Genomic DNA, 11,177 nt, shown 5'->3' with positions numbered 1-11,177 from the left:
ATTTTCCAGGCAGAGTACTGGACTGGGGTGCCATTGTCGTCTCTGGGGAAGTGATGAGGTGACTGCAGTTAGAGTTGCACAATAGAAATAGAGCATCTAACTAAGATAGAAATACTAAAAGGGAAAACTAAAGTGAATAGAGTGTATACAATAATTTAATTAAAGACATTGATTAATGAAGAAGAAGGTAGGAAAATGATAAACAGACAATGAAAAATGGGACAGAAAACAAATTCCTAAAAGTTTGAAAATTACACTTCAAATAATCCTATGGATCAAGGAAATCACAGTCTACATTAGATAATAGTTTAAACTGAACAAAAACGTATATGGAACATATTAAAATTGGTTCAGTTCAGTGGTGTAAACAAATCAGTGTTTATAGAGGGAAGTTTATAGGATATTAAAACTCAATAATCTAAGTTTCTATTCGAAGACCGGCAAGGAGTAACACAAAAGAAAGGAAAACCATCCAGTCACCAAAATCAGGAATGAAAAATGAGACATCACTGCAGCTAATAATTTTGAAAACTTAAATGAAGTGGATAAAGTCCTTGAAAAGTAATAGTTTAACAAAGCTGAAAGAAGAAGAAATAGAAAATCTGAGTAGTCACATGGCTAATAAAATAATTGAACTTAATGAAAAACCTCACAATAAAAACTTTAAGCTCTAATAGTTTCACTGATGACTTTCCCCCAATGTTTAAGAAAGGATACACAATCTACACAAACTGTTCCAGATAAAAGAAATGAGAAAAACTTTTCAGCTTGTATATGAGGCCAGCACAACCTTCCTATAAAAACTTGACAGGGACATTATAAAAGCAGAATACTAATTTAACATCCCTCATGAACGTAGAATATTTTTAATATAAAAATTTAAGATATCAAATCAAATCCAGTTATATATAAAATATGATATCATGGAGTTTATTTGAGGAATATAAAAGTGGTTTAACATTCAAAAGTCAATGAATGGAATTACCCATATGAGTTGAATAAAGGAGTAAAACTACGGTTATCTCAATGGAGGCAAAAAAACTTTTGACAAAATTCTACATATTTATTATGAGAAGTTCTTTCATCTGATAAAGTTTTTAACAATGGCTAGCTAACATCATACTTAGGAGAAGGCAATGGCACCCCCCTCCAGTACTCTTGCCTGGAAAATCCCATGGATGGAGGAGCCTGGTAGGCTGTGGTCCATGGGGTCCATAAGAGTCGGACATGACTGAGCGACTTCACTTTCACTTTTCACTTTCACACATTGGAGAAGGAAATGGCAACCCACTCCAGTGTTCTCGCCTGGAGAATCCCAGGGATGGGGGAGCCTGGTGGGCTGCCATCTATGGGATCACACAGAGTCGGACACGACTGAAGTGACTTAGCAGCAACATCATACTTAAGGGTAAAAAATGCTTTTTTGTAAAATTAAGAATAAGATAAGGCTCTTCATTATCACTTTTATAATTAAAATATGTAATAGTATGAAGACTTTCCCCCTGAATATGAATAAAACCAGATATCCAGTACCACCACTTTATTTTTAAAAAACCTTTAATTTTATATTGGAGTACAGCCGGTTAACAATGTTGTGATAGTTTCAGGTGGACAGCCAAGGGACTCGGCCATACATATGCATGGATCCATTCTCCCCTAAGCCCGCTTCCTATGGAGGCTGCCACATAACATTGAGCAGAGTTCCCTGTGCTACACAGTAGGCCCTTGTTGGTTATTCATTTTAAATATAGAGCTTCAGTACCACTTTAATTCAATGTTGTCTGAGAGGTCCTAACCAGAATCCTCAAGCAAGAAGTTTAGATACCAGATATAAGCATTGATGGACTTCCCTGGTGGTCCAGTGGTAAAGAATCCCCCTGCCAATGCAGGAGACAGAGGTTCGAACTCTGGTCCGGTAAGACACCCTGCACTAGGAAATGGCAACCCGTTCCAGCATTCTTGCCCGGAAAATTCCATGCACAGCGGAACCTGGCAAGCTGTAGCCCATGGGGTCGCAAAGAGTCCACACGACCGAGCAGGCACGCACTATCCGAAGATTCACCTTCCCAGGAATTCAAGTTGTGCCCTCCAAAGTGTCTTAGTTTGGGGCTGGTGAAAGGGAGTGTGGAGTGCATAGCGCCCCCTGGTGCGGGGCGCTGTGGAGAGCGCGAAAGAGATGCCAGTCATCAGTAGGTGATGAAACTCGAAACTCGAGGAATAAGAAGTTTAGCGTGTATTGCTCTGCAAATCCAGAGAGCCTGGGTCCCTAGCTGGGTCCCCTGCCCATCAAGCTATCCCAAACACTCCATCTTAAATCAAAAGGGGATTTAGAAGCGAGAAGAGGTGGCCGCCGCCAATGCCTTTAATGCCCAGGCCGGGAAGAAAGCCGGTTAGGATCTGATCCCGCTGATTAGAGGACCCAGGAGCCTCCCGCCCTGGGTGCTCGGAGTGGCGGGGGCGCGCTGCGCGCTGCGGCGGCGCGGGCGCCGTGATGCAGGTGTGACACCCGCGGACTCCTGCCTCCGCCGGGATCGCCCCAGCGCCGCGTTCTCCCGAGCAGCCGGCCGGGCCACCGGGACGGACACCGCTCCGCCCGCACCCGGAGGCGGCCGCGTGCGGACTTCCCACCCAGGTAGGGGACGGCATTGCTCGCTCCTGTGCGTGCAGACCCGGCCGGGGGCGCGGAGCCCGCGCGACCCTGGGGGCTCCCAGGCTCACATGCCTGGGCTGAAATGTACACGCTGCTACCTCTGAATGTTGTTTATAGTAAATGGCACAAAAGACAAGGGAGAGTCTTGGAAAGCTGGCGCAGAAAAGCAAGCACTTGCCTGCTGCGCGGGGTTGCGCGCCTCTTTGAAGGGGGCATCCCCAAGGGCTGTTTTTAAATCCTATTTGAACTGTTAGCGCCATACATAGTTTTGCAACTTAGGCTACTGACGTTGATAACTCCCTTTCCATAAGCTTCCTAGTCACCCCTTTTAGTTTCAGTTCTTTCCAATTAGATGGATTGTGTGTGTGTGTGTGTGTGTGTGTGTTGAATGATGTTGTTTTTGGTTTGTTCTTAAAGGACAGATCGAAACCAGGCTTTCACCTGGTACCTCTGGGTTGGGTTTTGTGAGTGTGTATTTTTGTGTGTGGAGGGCGCCCTCCGCGGACGTGGGAGCCGTTTCTTAGGTACGCGGAGAGGATTTGTTTATAGATGGATTTTAGCGCAAGGAAAAGAACATGATTTGTTCTGCAGGGATGGGTGAGCGGGTGCGTTTAGCCAGGGAGGAGTGAGGCACTGCCGTTTCCTCCGCAGACGGGTGTTAGCTATATCTGCTGTCCAGGGTTCAGCCCCGCTGCTGAAACACGATCCTTAAACCAGAAAGCACAGATGCAGACTAGCTCCTTTTAAAGGTAACTTAACCTCGGTGTCTGGGGCTCTGGTAAGAGCAGACCGGTAGGGTGGGGTGGGGTGGGAGACTGGGGTGGGGTGTGTGCTCAGTTTTTAAAAAGCTTGTTCAGAAGTAAATGCGGGTGGTTTTGGGGTTCAGGGAGTGGCAGGTGAGGAATAGGAAGTCGACACCTACAGGGGAGAGTTGGGTATCCTGGCCAGCTCAGTGATCCTTCTGGTCTACCCTGGTCTCTTCTGTTTCTGCTTCTTGCCCTTTCCAGAAGAGGTCACTTACCCTGCTTGCTACAGTGGGTGCAGCAAACACAGTACAGGCTCACTCTGCATCTTTCTTGAGTCAGCAAATACTGGTCGAGCACCTAGGATGTGACAGAGGCTGGATTAACCCTGGAGGAGCGCAGAGGGGACGAAAACAAAGTCCATTTCCCCAGAAGCTCACATCTGGTGGACAAGAAACACCTGTAATGATGAGGTGTGATAAGTTCAGCAATGTAGATGTGGAATGAGTGGTGGGAGCGGGAAGAGAGGAATTAATGTGGCAGTGATTTTTTTTTAAATGAAGCGCTCCTAGGTGAGGCATTACATGAATTTCAGTAGAAACAGGGTCCCTCTCTAGGTCCTTCGGTCTGTGAATAACCCCCATCCATCTCCCCATCATCAGCATCAAGGCTGCCGTATGTGCAGAGCTCTGTACGTTACAGCAGGGTTGGCGTTTGCAGTATGTGACCAGATACCAGTAGACACAGGCATAGGATGACAACCAGGAGAAAAGAGTGTCCTATGCAGGAGGTCAAGCTTTTTGTTTCTTTAATGGATCATTTTCCTAAGTTCTAGGACCAGTACTTCACAAAGGCAAGGGTTCTGGATAGTTCTGAGGCATTCTCAGAGCAGATGAACTTCTGCCTTCATCCCCTTTGGGTCCCTGACCTGTCTGTGCTTGTCCCAGCTCAGTTCGAAAGGAAAGCTCTGAACTTGGATGTCTCTAAATGGATGGAATAAAGGAAATCTAAAGCTATTCTAACCAGTGTGCTCTGGGAAATAAAAATCCAATCTGACGGATTTTTTTTCCCCCTGGACAAAATCTATGGTGGGTGATAGAAAAATGGTAGAATGAAGAGCTCTTGCATTATACATGTTGCCAGAGATGCGTCTTACATGCGTCTTGTAACCTAAACCATCACTAAGGTATTTGAAAAGCAGATTGGCACACTTCAAGGAGTGTGGGTTTTGATATTCAAACAGACCTAGGTAAGTGTCTTGTGCAGGTTTCTTAGCCTCGCTTTGAGCTTTGGGTTCCTGAGCTGTAAAATGGAGATAACAATGGAGTTCTTATAATATAATTACATCATAAGTGCTTAAAAGTATGTGTTTATTGGGAAATGATCATCATATATAAGTTGCTTGACACAAAGTAGGTGCTTAAGAAATGGCAGTTCATTCATTGAGTACCTACTATGTGTCAGGAATTGCTCTATGTGTGGGGACACAGAATTGAATTAAATAAACTCCCTCAAGGAGCTTACCTTGTGTGTGTGTGTGTGTGTGTGTGTAAGATAATGGACACATAAATAGTGAGATAATGATGCATTATAGTGGAGAGAAATAAAGCAGAGTAAGAGGAATGGGGAGTCTTGTCAGAGGGTGGGGTGAGGATTGTTGTTGTTTAATATAGCCTGGTCAGGGAAGGCTTTGCTGATGAGTGACATTTGACTGGGCCCCTGGGGAAGTGAGGAGCGGGCCAGGCAGATGTCTGAGGAAGAGCATTCTGGGCAGTGTAGCAGCACCTGCAAAACCCTGAAGCAGGAGGGAGGTGTGTTCATAAGAAAATCCAGGAAGAAGTCCAGTGGGAAAAAAAAAAAAAAGAAGTTCAGTGGGGTTGTGGGTGAGTGAGCGAGGGGAGCAGCAGTAGGATTTGAGGTCAGAGGGTAAGCCGGCAGGGTCACTGGGGTATTGCCTCTCATGATTTCTATTTGTTGCTAAGATTAATATCCTGAGCTCTTGTGGCAGGAATTGGCTGACATCCTGCACTCGATGTTTAGAAGAAGGCTGGTTGGGAGACATAGGTTCCTGGGTCACTCAGCCTGAGCAAATGCAGGCAGCAGAGGCATAAATCTTTCCAAGGTGACGAGAAGCTCAGTGCAAAACAGTGTTCAGCAATCTTTCATCCAGATCAAGGACTGTTTTCGGGCTTCTTTTGAACCTTTCCCCCGCAATGAAAGAAAGGGCCACCTTTAGTGAATAGTCCTGCAGGTATTGTCCTTGCTAGTTTTTAGTCTGTATTCTTTGAGGATGAAAGTAGTTTCTATGGCTATGGAAAGATGTTAGAATCAACTGGAAATACACTGACTGTTGGTGTACCATGGGATGCATGTACATGATATTATATGGTGCACTTATTTGAGACTACCATCTTGTAGGCTGAATACAATGACCACAATTTGCGGCTCTGCCCCTCTGGGACTTCGTTCCTCTAAAGCGGGGGTCCTCTACCTCTGGGATCTAATGCCTGATGATCTGAGATGGAGCTGATGTAATAGTAATAGGAATAAAGTGCACAATGAATGTAATGAGCTTGAATCATCCTGAAACCATCTCTCCCCTGCCTGGTCCATGGAAAAACTGTCTTCCACGAAACTGGTCCCTGGTGCCAAAAAGATTGGGGACTGTTGCTCTAAAGAGCATGGTTTCGGCAGACTTATTGTTACCAAAGGGGAGAGTGTGAGGGGAGGGAGGACAGATAAATTAGAAGTTTGGGATTAAAATACACACATTGGGTTTCCCAGGTGGCGCTAATGGTAAAGAATCCATCTGCAAGGCAGGAGATGCAGGAGACGCGGGTTTTATCCCTGAGTTGGGAAGATCCCTTGGAGGAGGGCACAGCATCCCACTCCAGTATGTTTGCCTGGAGAATCCCATGGGCAAAGGAGCCTGGCGGGCTGCAGTCCATGGGGCTGCAAAGAGGTGGACACGACTGAGCGACTGAGCACACACACACACTATTACACATAAAATAGATAAACAACAAAGACCTACTGCATAGCACAGGGAACTGCATTCAGTATCTTGTAATAACCTATAATGGAAAAGAATCTGAAAGAATATATATGTATTATATGTGTCTGATAGAATCACTTTGATATACACTTGAAATCAACCGGACCCAATTAAAAAAAAGTAAAAGAGCATGGTTTTGGGGATTTGAGAGCTTCCCCCAATGACTGACCCTAGTGCTGTGGGATTGTTGCAATGTGTTTCGTGGATAGAAATGGGGTTGGATGCCTGAGAACCTGGTCAAAGTTTCTGTGAAACAGGATGTGACAAGGTTGGGTCCTGGCTGGGTGGCTAGCTGGGTGTCCCCCAAGTCACCCCTTTAGAAGGTGACTTTCACCTCTGTGGAATTTTTTCCATCTGAGGTCTTGCTGCCTCAGAAAACCAATCTGTCCCTCTGGGCTACATCCCAGTGACCTTGCTCACCCCAGTCTGTGAATTTACAATGGCTGGGACCCTGTGTGGCATGGCAGGGTGTCTTCTTCTTGCAGATCCCCTTGGTGACAACCACATCACAAGGAGAAGCTTTCCTGATGAGCACATATTCAGAGCAGAGCAGCTGAGATGCCCCCCCTGCGGGCTGATCACATACATTAGGGCTGACCTTACCAAGGGGACTGCAGGACAAACCTCCCCGCAACTTAGTGGCTTAAGACAGCAACCATTTCTCATTTTCTCACGTGTCTATGGGCTGGCCCGGCAGTTCTTTAGGTCCGAGTTGGGCTTGATTCATCCCAGCTGGGTTTGTTCATGTGATTTTTGTCTGCTGTTGGAGTGGCTGAGAGCTGGCTGCTTAAGGGTGGCCTTAGCTGGGGGAACTTGGCTCTGCTCCGGGTAGTACCACATCTTCCAACAGGCTAGCCTAACATGTTCACATGGTAGCCCTGGAATCCAGGGGAGAGTAGAAACCTGCCTGACCTCTTGAGGTCTAAACTTATGCTTGGCACACTGCTGTTTCATCTTTGTCTATTGACAAAAGTAAGTCACAAGGCCAGCCCAGAGTGAAGGTGTAGAGTCTGCCTGCAATGTAGGAGACCAGAGTTTGATCCCTGGGTCAGGAAGATCCCCTGGAGAAGGGAATGGCTACCCGCTCCAGTATGCTTGCCTGGAGAATCCCATGGACAGAGGAGCCTGGCGGACTGCAGTCCAGGGGGCTGCAAAGGGTTGGACATGACTGAGTGACTGACACTTTCTCTTTAAGTCACAAGGCCAGTCCAGAGTGAAGGTGTAGGGAATAGAAAACACTTAAAAAAACTATTTACTCATTTGGCTGTGCCAGGCCTTAGATACAGCACGTGGTATCTTTGACCTTTGTTGTGGCATGTAGGGTCTAGTTGCCTGACCAGGGATCGAACCTGGGCCCCCTGCATTGGGAGCGCAGAGTCTTAGCTGCTGAACCACCAGGCAAGTCCCTGGAGTACACTGCTTGATGGGAGGTGCTACGAAGGCGCACTGCAGAGAGCACGGATATGGAGGGAGGAGGGAGATTGGACTGTCTTTGCATTCAGTCTACCATAGGGACGTTAATATTTAAAGTCCCCTTGACTAAGGCTCCATTTTTCCCAAATTCTGCTTTAATGGACAATGCCTGAAACTTGCCCTTTTCTTTTTCTCTGTTCTGTTTCCATAGCTGATCAGCTTCAGACATATGAATCTTTAGATAGCCATTTATCCACCAAATATTTACTGAGTGTTCCCTACATGTCAGGCATGGGCTTCCCAAGGTGGCACAGTGGTAAAGAATCTGCCTGCCAATGAAGAATGCACAAGAGACGCAGGTTCAATCCCTGGGTTGGGAAGATCCCCTGGAGGAGGAAATGGCAACCCGTTCCAGTATTCTGTGCCTAGAAAATCCCATGGACAGAGGAGCCTGGTGGGCTACAGTCTATGGGGTCACACAGAGTCAGACATGACTGAGCAACACGCACACATACAAACATGTGCAGCGGTCAAGGTAGCAAAGTCCATCCTCATGATGCATTCATTCTAGTTGGGGAGATGGTATGTAAATAAGTAAATATGTATTATGTGATGAGAGGACATCAAGTAGGGAGAGCAGGATGAGGAGTGCCTGGTTGAGTGAATGAGGAGCAGGGTGAAGGAAGGGGTGGGAGTGGTCAGGGTGACATGAAGAAATATCCCAGATGGATATTTGGGGAAGGACCCTTCTAGGTAGGGAAAGTGACAAGTGCAAAGGCCGCGAGGGCATAGTGTACTGGTGTATTCTGGGAACAGAAAGGGCATTCATGTAGAGAGGGTGAGGATGGAGGAGGTGAGATCAGACAAATCGCTGAGAGCTGGGTAATACAAGGTCATCTAGGGCCTTGTGTGGACTGTGGCTTTTACTCTGAGTGTGATGGGAAGCCAGAGGAGAAGTTTGAGCACTTGCTGACATTATCTGATTTATTTATTTATTTATTTTCATGATCTGATTTAAATTTTACAGTGATTACCTGAACTTTAGACCTTAGAATAGATTTTTAGAGTTAAGGGTGAAAACAGGGAGATAAAGTCAGAAGGCTACTGCAGTGATCCAGGCAAGAGATGATGGTGGTTTGGACCAGGGTAGTTAGGGGTGATGGTGAAAAGTCATCAAATTATGGATATATTGCTCTAGGGATTCAAGGATGACTCCACATATTTTGACCTGAGCGACTAGAAAGAGTGGCCCTTTACTGAAATGGAGAAGGAAGAGGAGTGGGCTTTAACTGGACTCCAGTGGGAGATGTTAATTTGATAGTTGTATGTGTGGGTCTAGAGTTGAAGGAGGAGGTCCTAGAAGGAGATATAAGCTTGAGTGTCGTTAGCATTTTTAATTTGTCCCTCCAGTGAGCCCAGAACCTTCTGTACCACCAGTGCCCTGCATGGTGCTTGGCACATAGTCTGTGCTCAGTGAGTATTTACTGAATGAGTGAATGGAGTCACTCAGTCACTGGAGGTGACTGTGGATCTCTGTTCCAGTGGGTCTTGAAGTGTAACTCCCTGAAGTTATTCTTTTTCTTTTTAAGGTCTCATGAGAGCCTTATTGTGGATCCCATGGACTAAAAACAGACTTTAAATGTGAAGGCTGCAATTGCTTATGTCTTATAGAAAACAATGTGTGATGACAAGTAAGAAGGAGAAACAAGTGGAAACCAAAAAATAGCTCATACTTTCAAAAAAGGAGACAAAATCCTGCGGGAGAGGAGGTTGAAATTCAGAGGTGTGATGTTCTTGGGTTATTATTGTACTCCTCTTAATTTAAGATTAAGCAGAAGCAGGAAAGAATCTTGAAAAAGGAAGATGTTTATTTAAATCGATTTTGTGCCAAGTGAAAGAGTGTCACCAGCTTGCTTGAAAAATCCCACATCTACAGCATCTTGTGTAATCTGTTCCTGTTTATAAAAGGAGAGAAATCAGCAATAGTCTTATGGGAAAAGGGGAGGAACAGTTAAGGGGTTTAATTGGCGTGACTTTAATTGGAATGACTTCAATCTCAGACTCCAGGTGCTGACCATTTCCTCCCCATGGTGTGACTGAATATGTGTGAGTGTGAGTTTTATTTGCAGTGATATTAGAGGGGGTGGGAGTGAGGAAAAAAGGTAGGTGCTGCAATGGCAAATGGTTTCCTGTTTGTGTGGGTGTCTGTGAGAGAGAGAGAGACAGAGAGAGAGAGAGAGAAAGACAGAGAAAGAGACAGAGACAGAGAGAGAAGGAAAGGGACAACAGTGGGGAAAAAAAGAACTAAAGCTGAGAAGGAAATATGAGAAAGGGATATTAAGTTGGCCTCCGTTTGTACGTGTGGATACCAAGCTTGACCATGTTGGAGATTGGATGGAGCGGTGGGATTTGGGATCAAACAAAACTTGGTTTGAACTCCATCTTCCTTACTTTCTAGCTGTGTAAACCTTAGCCAGTTATTTAATTTCTCTGAGCCCTGGTTCCTTCAGTTATAAAATGATGATGGTGATGATGGTGGCAGTGATGGTGATGATGGTGTTGGTGGTGGTGAAAGTGATGATGGTAGTAGTAATAACACCCAAGTGGTCTGCGGTTTCCTTCATGCTCCTGCTCTTGGAAATATGTTGGTCTAAATACTAATTAAAGAATTACTGAGTGCACGCTTAGTCATCAGTTGTATCCGACTCTTTGTGGCCTCATGGACTGTAGCCCACCAGGTTTCTCTGTCCATGGGATTTTTCAGGCAAGAATAGTGGAATGGGTTGTCATTTCCTCCTCCACAGGATCTTCCTGACCCAGGCATCAAACCCATGTCTTCTGTGGCTCCTGCTTTGCAGGTGGATTCTTTACCTGCTAATCCATCGAGGCTCCCCAAAGCATCACTACATCTAATGAAAGAATTGGAAATTCTAAGTGTAGAGAGAGTTTAGAACCTGTCGTTTAATGTTGCCAGTGCTGATGAGATTATTTGCATGAGGCCCATGGTGTTCAAAATGAGACAGGTGGATAATAATCAGACTTATGAGCTGGAGATTTCTGAGGTGCCTCAAAGGGAAACCAACCTTCCATCTCTGCAATAGGCCAACCCCCCAGCTCAGCTCTGCATTGTCTCAGACTTTGTTAGAATTCCTTGATCAAAGTTTTTGAGTCATTTGGATTATGTAGGTGCAGAAACTCTCCATCAGATGCCTCTGGGTTTTGCTCCCATAAAATCTGCCCCATGATGTTTTCTACTGGAAAATCTGCTGTTTTTCCTGTTCCAGGTACATAATAGGCACACAATACGAGTCTATTT

At 45.5% G+C, this 11,177-nt stretch overlaps 1 protein-coding gene across 4 annotated transcripts in view; it reads left to right on the top strand.

Annotated features, from left to right (window-relative positions):
• The first annotated feature begins 2,264 nt into the window (after positions 1-2,264).
• The window catches only part of SV2B (synaptic vesicle glycoprotein 2B), a 230,066-nt gene continuing 221,153 nt past the window's right edge, over positions 2,265-11,177 (top strand). For 2 of the 4 annotated variants that reach the window (XM_043922495.1, XM_043922498.1), the window contains exon 1: positions 2,265-2,632. The gene's annotated coding sequence lies outside the window, so the exon portion shown is untranslated. Of the gene's footprint in view, positions 2,633-3,212; positions 3,400-11,177 lie in introns of those variants that run through there. The other 2 variants (XM_043922496.1, XM_043922497.1) reach the window with 2 other exon arrangements.

The sequence above is a fragment of the Cervus elaphus genome, chromosome 13, assembly GCF_910594005.1.
Source record: "Cervus elaphus chromosome 13, mCerEla1.1, whole genome shotgun sequence".
NCBI classification, from domain to species: domain Eukaryota; kingdom Metazoa; phylum Chordata; class Mammalia; order Artiodactyla; family Cervidae; genus Cervus; species Cervus elaphus.
Note: the sequence above shows the minus strand (reverse complement) of the source record. Positions and strands in the feature narration are given on the sequence as shown.